This window comes from Rhinolophus ferrumequinum, chromosome 22 (assembly GCF_004115265.2).
Source record: "Rhinolophus ferrumequinum isolate MPI-CBG mRhiFer1 chromosome 22, mRhiFer1_v1.p, whole genome shotgun sequence".
In the NCBI taxonomy this organism is placed as follows: Eukaryota; Metazoa; Chordata; class Mammalia; order Chiroptera; family Rhinolophidae; genus Rhinolophus; species Rhinolophus ferrumequinum.
In genome coordinates this window covers 32,101,481-32,115,075 of record NC_046305.1, presented here as the reverse complement: position 1 = coordinate 32,115,075, position 13,595 = coordinate 32,101,481, and the positions used below count along the sequence as shown (strand labels likewise).

At 38.1% G+C, this 13,595-nt stretch overlaps 1 pseudogene; it reads left to right on the top strand.

The window, feature by feature from the left end:
• Nucleotides 1-5,506: 5,506 nt before the first annotated feature.
• Nucleotides 5,507-7,015, top strand: LOC117015224 (ATP synthase subunit alpha, mitochondrial-like; annotated as a pseudogene).
• The last annotated feature ends 6,580 nt before the right edge of the window (nt 7,016-13,595 follow it).

Genomic DNA, 13,595 nt, shown 5'->3' with positions numbered 1-13,595 from the left:
AGTCATCCAAAACCTTCCCAAAAGCAAATAGTGAATTCTACCAAACCTTCAAAGAGGATCTAATACCAATCCTGCTCAAACCGTTCCAAAAAATTGAAGAAGAGACAGTACTCCATAACTCATTTTATGAGGCCAACATTACCCTGATACCAAAACCTGGTAAGGACAACACAAAAAAAGAAAACTACAGACCAATATCTCTGATGAATACAGATGCAAAAATCCTAAACAATATACTAGCAAATCAAATGCAACAATGCATTAAAAAGATTATTCATCACGACCAAGTGGGGTTCATCCCAGAGGCACAAGGATGGTTCAACATACGCAAATCCATCAATGTGATACATCACATAAACAAAATAAAGGACAAAAATCATATGATTATATCAATTGATGCAGAAAAAGCATTTGACAAGATACAACATTCATTTATGATTAAAACACTTCATAAAATAGGTATAGAAGGAAAACACCTTAACATAATAAAGGCCATATATGACAAACCGTCAGCTAATCTCATAATTAATGATGAAAAACTGAAGCCCTTTGCTCTACGTTCAGGAACATGACAGGGTTATCCCCTATGACCTCTACTTTTCAACATAGTATTTTTGTAAATATTTTTGTAAATATTTTTGTAAATAGTGCCTCCGATAAAGGGCTAATATCCAAAATATACAAGGAACTCATGCAACTCAACAACAAAAAAACAAACAACCCAATTGAAAAATGGGCAGAGGACCTGAAGAGACATTTCTCCAAAGAGGACATACAAATGGTAAATAGACATATGAAAAAATGCTCAACGTCACTAATTATCAGAGAAATGCAAATTAAAACCACAATGAGATATCGCCTCACCCCAGTCAGAATGGCTATCATCAACAAGACAAATAGTAGCAAGTGTTGGAGAGGCTGTGGAGAGAAAGGAACCCTCATACACTGTTGGTGGGAATGCAGACTGGTGCAGCTGCTATGGAAGGCAGTGAGGAGGTTCCTCAAAAAATTACGAATAGAATTACCATATGACCCAGCAATCCCTCTCCTGGGTATCTACTCAAAAAATCTGAAAACATTTATCCATAAAGACAAGTGTGCTGCAATGTTCATTGCAGCTTTGTTTACGGTGGCCAAGACATGGAAACAACCAAAATGTCCTTCGATAGATGAATGGATAAAGCAGTTGTGGTATATATACACAATGGAATACTATTTGGCGGTAAGAAAAGAGGAAATAGGACCATTTGTGACAACAGGGATGGATCTTGAGATTATAATGCTAAGCGAAATAAATCAGACAGAAAAAGCAGAGAACCATATGATTTCACTCATATGTGGTATATGAACCAAAAACAACAAAAGAACAAGACAAACAAATGAGAAACAAATACTCATAGATACAGACAATAGTTTAGTGGTTACCAGAGGGTAAGGGGGGAAGGGGGAGGTAGGTGAGGGTAAAGGGGATCAAATATATGGTGATGGAAGGAGAATTGACTCTGGGTGGTAAACACACAATGTGATTTATAGATGATGTAATACAGAATTGTATACCTGAAATCTACGTAGCTTTACTAACAATTGTCATCCCAATAAACTTTAATTAAAAAAATGTGTATAATTATATATATATATATACTCACAGGATGTAAAGGGCAATGCATAGGGAATATAGTCAACGGTATAGTAATAGCTATATATGATGTTAGAGGGGTAGTAGTCTTGGAAAGGGGTTATCACTTTGTGAGTGGTCTCAATGTCTAACCATTTTATTTTGTACACCCGAAACTAATATAAAAAATTTAAACAAAGAAAACAAAAAATAAATACATAAATAAGAAGGCATCTGATCATTTATTGACTTGTGTTTTGTTTATCTATAGCTCGTGATATTTTGAGTTGTGTATAATATAGGTAAAAGATACCGATAAAGCAACATGAGCCGATAGCATTTTAGATCAGAAAGAGAACTATCAGTCATTTAAGTTTGCAAACAATGTAACCTAAATCATGAGTCATTAGAGAGAATTTACTTCATTATTTATTTTTCATTGCTCATTATATACATGAATATTTTTCATTTATTTTATTTAGAGATTTTATCCAATGTAAACAACATGAGGCCTAAGTCAATTTCAAAGGAAACTCAACATAATGCATGCTTTTAATTATGTTATAAATGATATTAAGAATGTCATAAAACATTTATCTTCTTTTTCTTAATAACCTAAGTGTGACCAATAACTTAAGCATCTTCGTTCTTTTTAAAAATATCAAATAAACTTCTGAGTAACAGCTGATAAATTTCCAGGTTCCTATTCCCGTGAACGATAGATAAAACTGTAATGCAGAAATTTAGGATATATTTATCTAGTTTTATCTGCAATATCACTGCAGTGATACTCATTTTAATAAAAAGGTCATTGTGATTCTCCAAACTTTTCTCTCACTCTTACTTTCTTTAATATGTTATATTTTGTATTCTCTTTTTAAATTCCTGAACACCTTTGATCCAAGGTCACTGTTTTCATTATCTGAAATTGATGAAATTAATGACTCATGATAGAGGCATAAGCAACTTTCAGTTTCTTTGTTTGGTTAAGGAATTCATCCTGATTTATAAACCATTGAGATTCTGCCATTGTCAGAAGTCTTCCATTGTATTGCCATTCTCCATTCGAGGGTTATTTTTGCCCTACTGCTGCTCTCACTCTTCAAACCCAATCCCTTTCAGTACTCTGACCTTCTTTTTTCTAAATGTCATCTCTGCACTCTCCAGTAATACTCTCTCTCTGAATTATCATGGTTCTCTTTCTTTGTGATAGCAGAACTTGGGGATTAAAAGTAGTTCCTGGGAATAATAAAACTGTCTAGACTTGAATTTAGGCTCTACCACTTTCTAACTGTATAACCTGGAGACATTTCTTTAATCTCTCTTTGCTTCATTTTCTCATTTGAAAATAGAAATAATGATAGTACCCCACCTCACATGATTGGAACGATTACATAAGTGAATACATTTAATCGAAGAACATTGGCATATGATCCTTGTTTAATAATGCTATTCATGATTATCATTATTATTATTCCTAATTATTTCTTCTCAAATAATCAGAAAACCAATGGGCCCTTATAAAACTATTTTTAGTTCATTTTTATTCACACCTTCACATTTTTGTAACTCCAAAATAAGCAAGGCCCTAAGGTCCTTTACATGGTATGAATTTTTTTTTTAAATCAATCTTTCAGAACTTTGATTTTTACTTAGATTCTTAAAAAAACTGCTGAGCTGTTTGGGTTTAGGAAAAGGAATATGTCATTACTGCAGAGCAAGATACCTTAAAATTCTTTTCTCTCTGATTCTCAAAATCATTCCTATGAATGACAGAGTTTCTCTTCAATCTTTTCTCTTTACCATTGCATTCTTTCAATCTTTAAAACTCCCTAAGCCTTAAAATACAAGGCTATTCATTCCACCAGTCCAAGCCTTTCCCCTCTTTTCATATTTTTTGTTTTCCTTCTGTTTATCCAGTTGTTCTCAAACATAGGTGCAAAATGGAAAGACACAGGGGTATTTTAAAAATACTGATGCTGTGGACTCACCCCAGAAATCCTGAAGTAATTGGTCCGGGTTGTTGCCCAGGCATTTGAGTTTTTCAGAATTCCCTGGATGAATCTAATGTCCAGCCAGGGTTAGGAGCCACTCATCACCCTTTCTCCTCTATCTCTAATGTAAATTCTAACCTCTCCATTTTTCCCACACTAAAGCTCATCAAGAGGTACAGTTCAGGAGCTGAAAGAAGAAATGTAAAGTGTTCAATGCCAGAAATTTCTTTACAGGGAGAAACATACTCTGGATATTTATTTATGTGTGAATTTTGTTGTTCTACTTTCCTTCTCTTCTTTGCTCTCTGAGGACCTGAGGAGAGGAACATACTCTGGATATTTATGTGTGACTTTGTTGTTCTACTTTCCTTCTCTCTGAGGACCTCAGCTCTTTCTTCCTGTATCTCTGTCATCTCTGTTCATTCATTGGCTGGAGCTCTTACACAAGCACTTATTAACTGAAGCATTGTGTGATTTTCATCAGGGAACCTTATCCTGGTTGTTTCTATGGGTAAGTGACCCGCATTCATAATAATGTTCAGTCATTTTAAAGTCTGTATATAAAACCAAAGTATATGTTTTGAAAAATGGCTAAGTTGAAAGGTCAAAGGCTGTGTATTGGGGTGAGGCAAGGATCATGACTCACCGTCTTCACTTATTATCAGTGTAACCTTGGGTGTCATCTATAAAATAGGGTTGATGACATTTTAACTACTACAACACTGCATGGTAGAGGTAAATTAGATCATCACTTTGTGTCTTTTTCAGTCTTATTGTCCCTTACATTATATCTTCCATGATAATTTACTGCAAACTTCAATTGGCATTTACTGTAAATTCATAGACTTGAATTTGCATCAAGTGAACTTCAAAAAAAAAAACAAAACAAAAAAACTTCCTTTGCACAGGTTGGTAATTCTATAATTTTCTAACACATTTCTTGAGGAGAGTATGGACACCAAATGGGATTCTGCAATGTTTTATCTCCTAAGCACTGAGAACAAAACCAGCCTGGAGAGTCAAGGAAATGGCATGGAGATCTGGAAACATCTGTGTCCCATCTGTGTTGTGCTGCCATAATACTCCTCTCACTACTTCCATTCTTTATACACTTCCTGTCCTCTGGAAATGTTAGGTACACAGGGTTTGACTGAATGTCTCCAATTCATATGTTATCTCCTTAAAGAGGACTCCCATGACCATCTATCTGAAACAAAGGCTCCTTTCACTCCCTATCTCCATCACTTACTTTATTTTTCTTCAAACATTTTGTTCCTACCTGAGTGTGGATTCAATGTTGTGTTCAAGAAGACAGGCTCATATACTTCTCATTCACTCCTCGTGGAGAGTGACTCCATCTGAACATTAGAGCAGCACCTGGTGCACTATGAGCGCTCAAAAAAATACTTTTTTGAATAGGAAAATAACCTTAAATTCTAAATGTAACTGTCATTCTAATCATCGGAGTGCTCACCTTTCATGTTAAGCAGAGGAACTGAGGCACAGAGAGGTTAAATTGATCTCCTTAAATCTCCAGCTAAGAATTGGCAGAGCTAGTGCTCTGGAACTACACCACCCAACCCCATACTCCACCAAAGTGCTTGTTTTCATCTCTTATAGGCTCGATTCTATCAGCTATGTGAGGGTGTCTGAAAGTATTCAAGTCTGAAATACATGTATGGGTTGGAAATTTTAGCTTTAAAAAATCCCGAACACAGTCAGTCTGTAGGCTGCAGCTGCAAGGGGAACCACCCCAAGGAGAAGCTGCAAAGACGCTGCCTGTGTGGTTGTGACAAGTGTCCTCCCTCGGCGGGCCAAGCTGAACTCCCAAAATACTCTGGGCTCATCTTTCATTGCTGCAAGGAACATCTATGCCTCCAGCACTTGTCTTCATAAGAGTGGCACTGCCGAGATGTCCTCTAGTCTTGAAGAGCATATTCCTGGAACTCATACCTCTGTTGACCTTGAAGAAACTGGGAGTGTCTTAAGTGTTGGTGATGATATTGCCTGACTACACGGACTGAGGAATGTTCAAGCAGAAGAAATGGTAGAGTTTTCTTCGAGCTTAAAGGTTATGTCTCTGAACTTAGAACCTGATAATGTCGGTGTTGTCATGTTTGGAAATGATAAATTAATTAAGGAAGGAGTTATTGTGAAGTGAACAGGAGCCATTGTTGATATTCCGGTTGGTGAGGAACTGTTGGGTCATGTCATAGATGCCCTTGGAAATGCCATCAATGGAAAGGGTCCAATTGGTTCCAAGACCTGTAGGTGAGTTGGCCTGAAAGCCCCCAGTATCATTCTTCAAATCTTTGTGCAGGAACCAATACAGACTGGCATTAAGGCTGTGGATAGCTTGGTGCCGATTCATTGTGGTCAGTGTGAGCTAATTATTGGTGACTGACAGACTGGCAAGGCATCAATGGCTATTGACACAATCATTACGCAGAACCGTTTCAATGAAGGATCTGATGAAAAGAAGCTATATTGTATCTACGTTACTATTGGTCAGAAGAGATCCACTGCTGCACAGTTGGTGAAGAGACTTACAGATGCAGATGCCATGAAGTACACCATTGTGGTTTCAGCTACTGCTTTTGATGCTGCCCCACTTCAGTACCTGGCTCCTTATTCTGGCTATTCTACGTGAGAATATTTTAGGAATAATGGCAAACTTGCTTTGATCATCTATGATGACTTATTCAAACAGGCTTATCTTCAGATGCCTCTGTTCCTCTGTCAACCCCAGTTGTCATGACGCCTATCCTGGTGATGTGTTCTACCTATACTCCCATCTGCTAGAGAGAGAAACCAAAAATGAATGATTCTTTTGGTGGTGGCTCCTTCACTGCTTTACCAGTCATGGAAACACAAGCTGGTGACATGTCTGCTTACATCCCAATGAATATCATTTCTATCACTGACCTTGTTGGAAACAGAATTGTTCTACAAAGTATCTGCCCTGCCATTAACATTGGTTTGTCTGTGTCCGTGTTGTGTCTGCTGCCAAACCAGGGCCATGAAGCAGGTGGCAGGTACATAAAGCTGGAATTGGCTCAGTATGGTGAGGTTGCTGCTTTTGCTCAGTTTGGTTCTGATATGGAGGCTGCCACTCAACAACTCTTGAGCTGTGGTGTGCATCTGACTGAGTTGCTGAAGGAAGGACAGTATTCTCCCATGGCTACTGAAGAACAAGTGGCTGTTATTTGTGCCAGTTTAAGGGGATATCTTGATAAACTGGAGCCCAGCAAGATCACAAAGTTAAAGAAATGCTTTCTTGTCTCATGTTATCAGCCAAAACCAAGCCCTGTTGGGCAACATCAGGGCTGATGGAAAGATCTCAAAACAGTCAGATGTAAAGCTGAAAGAGATAGCAACAAACTTCTTGGCTGGATTTGAAGCTTAAACTCCTATGAATTCACATCAAATCCCAGTTTGGTTTTGTCATTGTTTCTTCTAGTAATCAGTTCCATTTGTAAAAGGATTGCTCTCATCTCATACTCCATGAATACATCTCATACTCCAGATGTACAGAAATCAAATTAAAAATAAAGGTTCCATATTGCTTGATTAAAAAAAAAATATCTGAACAAAATGAAATTAATCTAATCAGAGGTCTGTCAACTACTCAGTTAGCTTGTTGTTCAATTGCTCCTTGACTTAACTTTTATTTTTTTTATATAGAAATTAAGTTGAGCCTAAGATATGCATACATTAAAATACATTTAATATGATTAAGGGTATGGAGATTTCCAAAAGTAAAAATGCCTAACATTACTCTTGCCTGTCAAAGGTTAAAGGAGTAACAGATAGTGCTAGATTTCACATCAAAATAACTCTGAGGAAAGTTTTTTGCTCTTTGAGGAATTTCATGGACTCAGTATTAGCAGATGCCATATCCCAATTCTAGTGCAGCACAATGGCCAGGCCTCCTGAATGAGAACGCTGTGTCCTCTCTCAGCCTCTTCCTCAGGCACTTCTCTAGCAGGGGTGTATCAATTGCCTGGCTCTTCAAAGACCAATGCCTGTGGCAGTCTCATGCCCACCAGGGCAGTGTTGAGGGAATAGGAAGAAAGAGAATCAAAAAAGAAGACGCTCTTCTCTCACAGTCCCAACACCATTTCTTTAATACCTTTTTAGTTTATGAGATTTGACAAGGAAATAAAGGCATTGCTTCAGGCCATTCCAATCTCACAACATAAGAATTCTCTTAAAATTGCTACACGTAGGAAAGCCTTTATATTCACGTCATTACTCAAGGAAAATTGTGAGGATGGGGAAGGGTGTGGAGGAAATCTTATTAAAACTTTCATACACACACAAATCTCCTACCTGTTCATTTGAAAGATGTCTCTTTCTACTTCCTTTATATCACTCATCACAAATGTCATGAGAAGTTGGATGATTAGAGTTCTTCCGAATGCTTTGAAAAAGTACGGTACATAAAGGGAAGAAGAATCAAGCACCTTGCAGTTATACTGTTACCGTCATGAAATACATATCGAAATATGAGTGTATGATAAACCTACAGAGTACATAGTTGAGAGAATAGAAGGTGAAGGCATGGGTTTGATTTAGAACAGTGTTTGAAGCCATGAATGGGAAGCCTTCTGGAATGACATCTCACTAAAAGAAAACTTTACCAAGCATGTTATGTTGACAGAAAAATGTCATATGTAAGTGAGCATGTATGCATGTCTGTTTCTGTATATCCTTTTAAAGCTCTTTAAATGAAGTGACGTTTGAAAAACACACAAAAACATAAATATCTTTAGAGCCAAAACATCAAATTACATTTGAAGAAAATAATATCAGGATGGAGGTGAGAAGGGAGCAGAAACAAAAATATTTTAAAAGGAATTGTTTGTATTGATAATCTTCATCAATACAATGATCTTATTTCTGATTTATTTCTGATCAGGAACGCAGGAAGATCTTCAAAACTCTAGATGAAAATGTTTTTGAATTTAGACTCCATTTTCATTCGAACTGGCAATTAAAGGTGGGGGGCATGAAAATACACTTTTTAAGCTAGTCAAGAAATAGGAGATATTTACCTCTATGTACATGTTCTAAAATATTACCTGAAGATGGACTCTCACAAAATGAAAAGAAAGATGAAACTATAGGGACAAAATGCAAAGCAAAAAAAGCAATCAGAATCAATCCAGAAGAACTTCAAACCACAGTTCCAGGAGAGCTGCACAGTACCTAGAACACTACCAGGAGAACTGGAATGGAAATGCCATGGACTGTGACCCTGATGCCCTTCTGAAGAACATAGTGGGTGCCAATCAGCAGACAGCTTGTTTAAAAAACTGCAAGATCTCGGTGATAACTTGAGCAAGTTATATAATTCTTTTGCCAATCAAGAAAGAGACAATTAGAAATTCGAGAAAAACAACAAAACAAAAAATTGAGCAATAGAATAATTTTCCAAATAATAAATAAATGGAAATGTAGCACAAATTGAAAAATTAATCAACAGAGAAAATGACCTTCATTTGATTTTGAGTCTTCAAGAAACAAATTCTCTAAGGCACAAACTCGCGTAAGTGACCCCGGCTTAGCAACAATGACATTTTCTTCTCTACGGGTCCAACCACTTACCTGAATAAAAATGAATATTATTTACTTGCTCAGACGGTCAAAAATGTTATTCACAAGTTTTCCACTTTTAGAATCAACCTTTAGACAAAGAACAGAAGGCTGAATTTCAGATAAACAGAATAGAAAGTCTATGACACACAGACCTGACAGCAGCTTGGAAGTGGGTAGAAAGAGGAAAGGGAGAAGGTAATGCACGAGTATTAATTTCCCCATTTTGTACAATGGAAAACAAGAAATCCTGTGCGATGTTTATGAAAAATAGGTGTGCTAGTATATTTTAAATTCTAGTAGAAGAACTAGTAGGTATTCATTAGTAACTGTAAGTTAATAATTAGAAGAACTATTAAAATAACTTAGTATGTAAAGCAAATGTGCCAAGAGGCAGTTTGCCTTGGGTCCTTCATATTTTCTAGGCAATGAGTTAAGAATTTAACACTTAATCATGATCTTGTTGATAAAGAATTTGAGGCTTGGAAAGGTTAATTAACTTGTCCAAGAAACTATTAAGAAGTAGTGGATCCAGGACTTGGACCCTCACTTGCCAGTAAAGCCCAAGCTCTTAAGTATGCTAATAAGGCTTTCTCTTTTATTGAGGACTTATTATTAAGTGTCAGGCATTTCTAGGTGCTAGGGAGCACAAACATGAATAGAGACCCTGCCATTCAGGAGACAGAATTTTGTGTCAGGGGTCGTTCAATGATATCGTTTTCCGTTCAATTCCAAAGGTTTCAGCAGAACAAGACAACCACTTTAATGTAAAGAGGACTATTTAAATGAAGTTTAATTGTCCAAGGTAGAATTTGACTTGATTAACACCTTCTTATTTGTGGACACTATCGGTTCTAGGGTCTCCAAATGGCTGTTCACGTGTGACTGAGTTGGCTCAATGGCATGGCCCTTTTTCCTATGGTATCCTCTCTGGTGAACAATATCAGGGCCTGACAGATGAAGGTGCAGCCTCAAATACCAGGAAACCCAACTGTAAGATGTATCCACTTTCCCCCACAGGGCTCTGATACCTGGCACTCAGCTACTGAGTTGCCTCTAGAACAAGAACCACATAGAAAATCACTGAGAAAGCCAGGACAAACAGTCCCAGCAATGTTCACAGATTCTGCCCAGATAAATGTTCTGCCACATGACTTGCCCACATCTACAGCTGCTCCACTACAAACTCTTCTCCACACAATAACCGGAATGATACTTTAAAATGGGCACAAATATGTACTTGGAACTCACTTGCCTAAAATCTTCAGACACCCAGACAGAGCCATCCTCTCCAGTCTTACTTCAGGTGACCTTTCTTGCTCACACATTTCCATTCTTCCCTCTTGCAGGGCTTCTGTGCATGTTATTCATTTTGTCCACCCACTATCCCTAAACTTCTAGGCTTTGGGGGTGCAGACAGGGGATTTTACTGCCTCTGCAGATCAAGGTCAATTGCATAAAAATGTCCCTAATGTTTCTAGAGAATCTAAAATCTGCAGCCTCTCTAAGTGTTCTGCTTCTCCTTTATAGCCTTTATCTCAATTGATTGGAATGTAGCAGTCATTTGTGAATTGGTTTAATGTTGGTCTCCCATGATCCATTTTAACTTGGTGAGAACAGATCACATATATCTTGTTAATTATTGAATCCTTAGTGCCAGGCACATAGTCAGTGCACAAAAAATTATTTGTTAAATTAATAAATATTCACTAAAACAAAAAAAAAAAAATCAAAGAGACAATGGGATCCCATATGATCACCTGAAAAGGCAATCTTTTCTCTGGCAACTCGTCATTTTTTGCAGCTTTCTGGGCTCCAATGGGATATTTCCTCCTAAAAGCACTGACTTTGAAATACCTTAAGTTTGATGAAATGGAGGTCTCCCCAGAAGTAGGGAGATAGCCAGCATCCTCCCCTCTCTAATAGGACATCACTTGATGCCCCCTGTATAGTTGGCACTGGTCAAAGCTCTGAGCATTCATAAATGAAAGCCACTTCCTGTCCTCAAAGAACTTCCTATTTAATGGGACAGATGAGAAAATTAAGTCAATGATAACCACACGGTATGGCCATTCTGAGAGAGAACCTCAGGAGAGGGACACCTAGACAACTAGGAAAGGTACAAGAAGAGGTATCGGGAACCACTTCTATGTGGGGTTGGAAGAAGACTATGCCAGGAGAACGCATGTTGAAAACCATTCAATCAATGAGAACTATTTGTGTAACAGTTAGGAGGACAGAGGAGAAAATGCAGGTCAGGAAAATGCCAAAGGTTTAGAATTGAGTGCTTGGTGATGGACAGACCCGGGCTGGTTACAAGCATATAGGACATTTAGGATCCCATCCTGAAGGTAGTGGGAAGCTGTGAAGGCTTTTAAACCTGGAAGTGAGAGTGAGGGAATCAGATTTGCATCTTATTAATAAAGAGGGCATCAAAATAGTGTTACAGGTAGGAAAAAGGGGAGCTGTAAATAAACAAAAATACAAAAAGGATTTCACAAAACATTTTTGAATATTTTGAGGTGGGAGTTGACATGAAAAAATAATCATTTATGTGTATTGCAAAATGGATCTACTCTCCTAATATTTAAGAAAATGTTTACATACATCATTTCCCTTGAAGTAAATTAGGAAATGAGGATAATGGTTCTACAAAATCTAAAGACTGCTGATAACTCATTATGCCATTAATTGATATGAACAAATTGGGTGAATCAAGCTAAATGAGAGTCAGTCTCTGCACATAAGCAGAGAGAGAGCTGAATACATGGGTTTTTTTCTTTTCTTTTTTTTTTCTTTTTTTCTCTTTTAGTTTGGGTCCTCTCTCTCTCTCTCTCTCTCTCTCTCTCTCTTCAAAATAATAAAAGCACGTTCTTTAGCATTAGGTGGGGCACATCTGCTGAGCCCCTGGCCCTCAGAGATAGAGTGTGGAGATGGTGCCGGTGACTTGAATCATAGAAGTAGATGTGACCCAGCTAGGTCATGGAAGCCTCTGCCTGCAACCTGAGACCCACCCACTGTTGAATTATTTTTAAAACTTTGTGGGTTTCTTACATATTTATAATCTACACTATTAGACAAAGCATACCCACAAATCTTTTCAGAATAGGCCCTTCCCTCCCTGGGTCTTCTTTGAAGCTGCTGTAGAGCAAGCTTCAGAAGTCCTATTGGTAAATGGAGAGAGTGTGCAAGGCATTTTATCTAGTGAAAAGGGTCTTTGATGTGCTGACTTAAATGTTTCTGAGGTCTTAAAAAGGGGTTTACCATCCATATTCTTAGCTTTATTTTTTCCTGATAACACCCTGAAATTGATTTTTGCCATAGGCTATTTCTTACTTTTAGAACCTTCTGTTGGCTATAAAGAATATCTGGAGCCTCTGCATTTCTTCTAAATCATACTTGAAAACTGAATAGTTCATTCATCTCTCCTGTCACATTTTATTAAAAGAAGCTAGAAAAAGCCACACAGTACTTCAATACTGCATAGAAATCTCTTTACCTAGGCCATGAAGTTCATTAGGTATATTTGCTACTTAACATGTTACTGCAGGTGACAATTTCTGCCAATACCTTCATGGCTTCATGCCCTCACTGGCAACCTTGAGTACTGCATGATTCTGCCTGCAACCTACTCACAGAATCAATGCCACATATTTTAGGGACTATTATAGCAGCACCTTGCTTCCAAGATCCAGATTCTACTTCATTTATTGCTGTTTAATAAACCACACCAAAAGTTATTGGCATCAAATGGCATCCATTTATGTTGACTAGCCCCACCTCGCATCACCTCCTTCTGTCCTGGTCCATGTGGAGGTGGAAGCATGGGATGGGAGGGAGTACTGAGTACCTCAGTGCATGCACACTGCCTCCTCAGTCTTCTTGATGCTGGATGGGGGTGGAGGCTCAGCTCCCCCGAGGACCTGCTGGTACTGGCGTAGGAGGGGAACCAGAGTGCTGACTAGCCCTGCTTCACACCACCTGGGTCAGTCTCAATGCCTCTAGGTGTGTGTGGAGGTTTAGGACCTCACCAGGCCCCAGTGACAGAGGTGGGGTGAAAGTGAAGTGCTGAGGAGACTAACCCCAATTACACAGCTTTGTTTAGTTTTATGGATGCCAGGAGGGGTGGAGGCTCAGCAACCCCTGGGGCCATTGAACTTTAATGGGGATTTGTATTGGTCAATCTGAACCTCAGTTTGTTTGGTACCAATAACTACCAACATCAAAAGAATTTTTTTCCCACAGGTAGTTCTATGTCTTGAGACTATGTCCAATTTAGACATTATTTAAGACACAAAAATACCAATATGTCAGTGTCCAAATTAGCTCACTGGGTTAATCCCTGTATAACACAGCAATTCTATAACATGGTTTCACTCTAACATGGT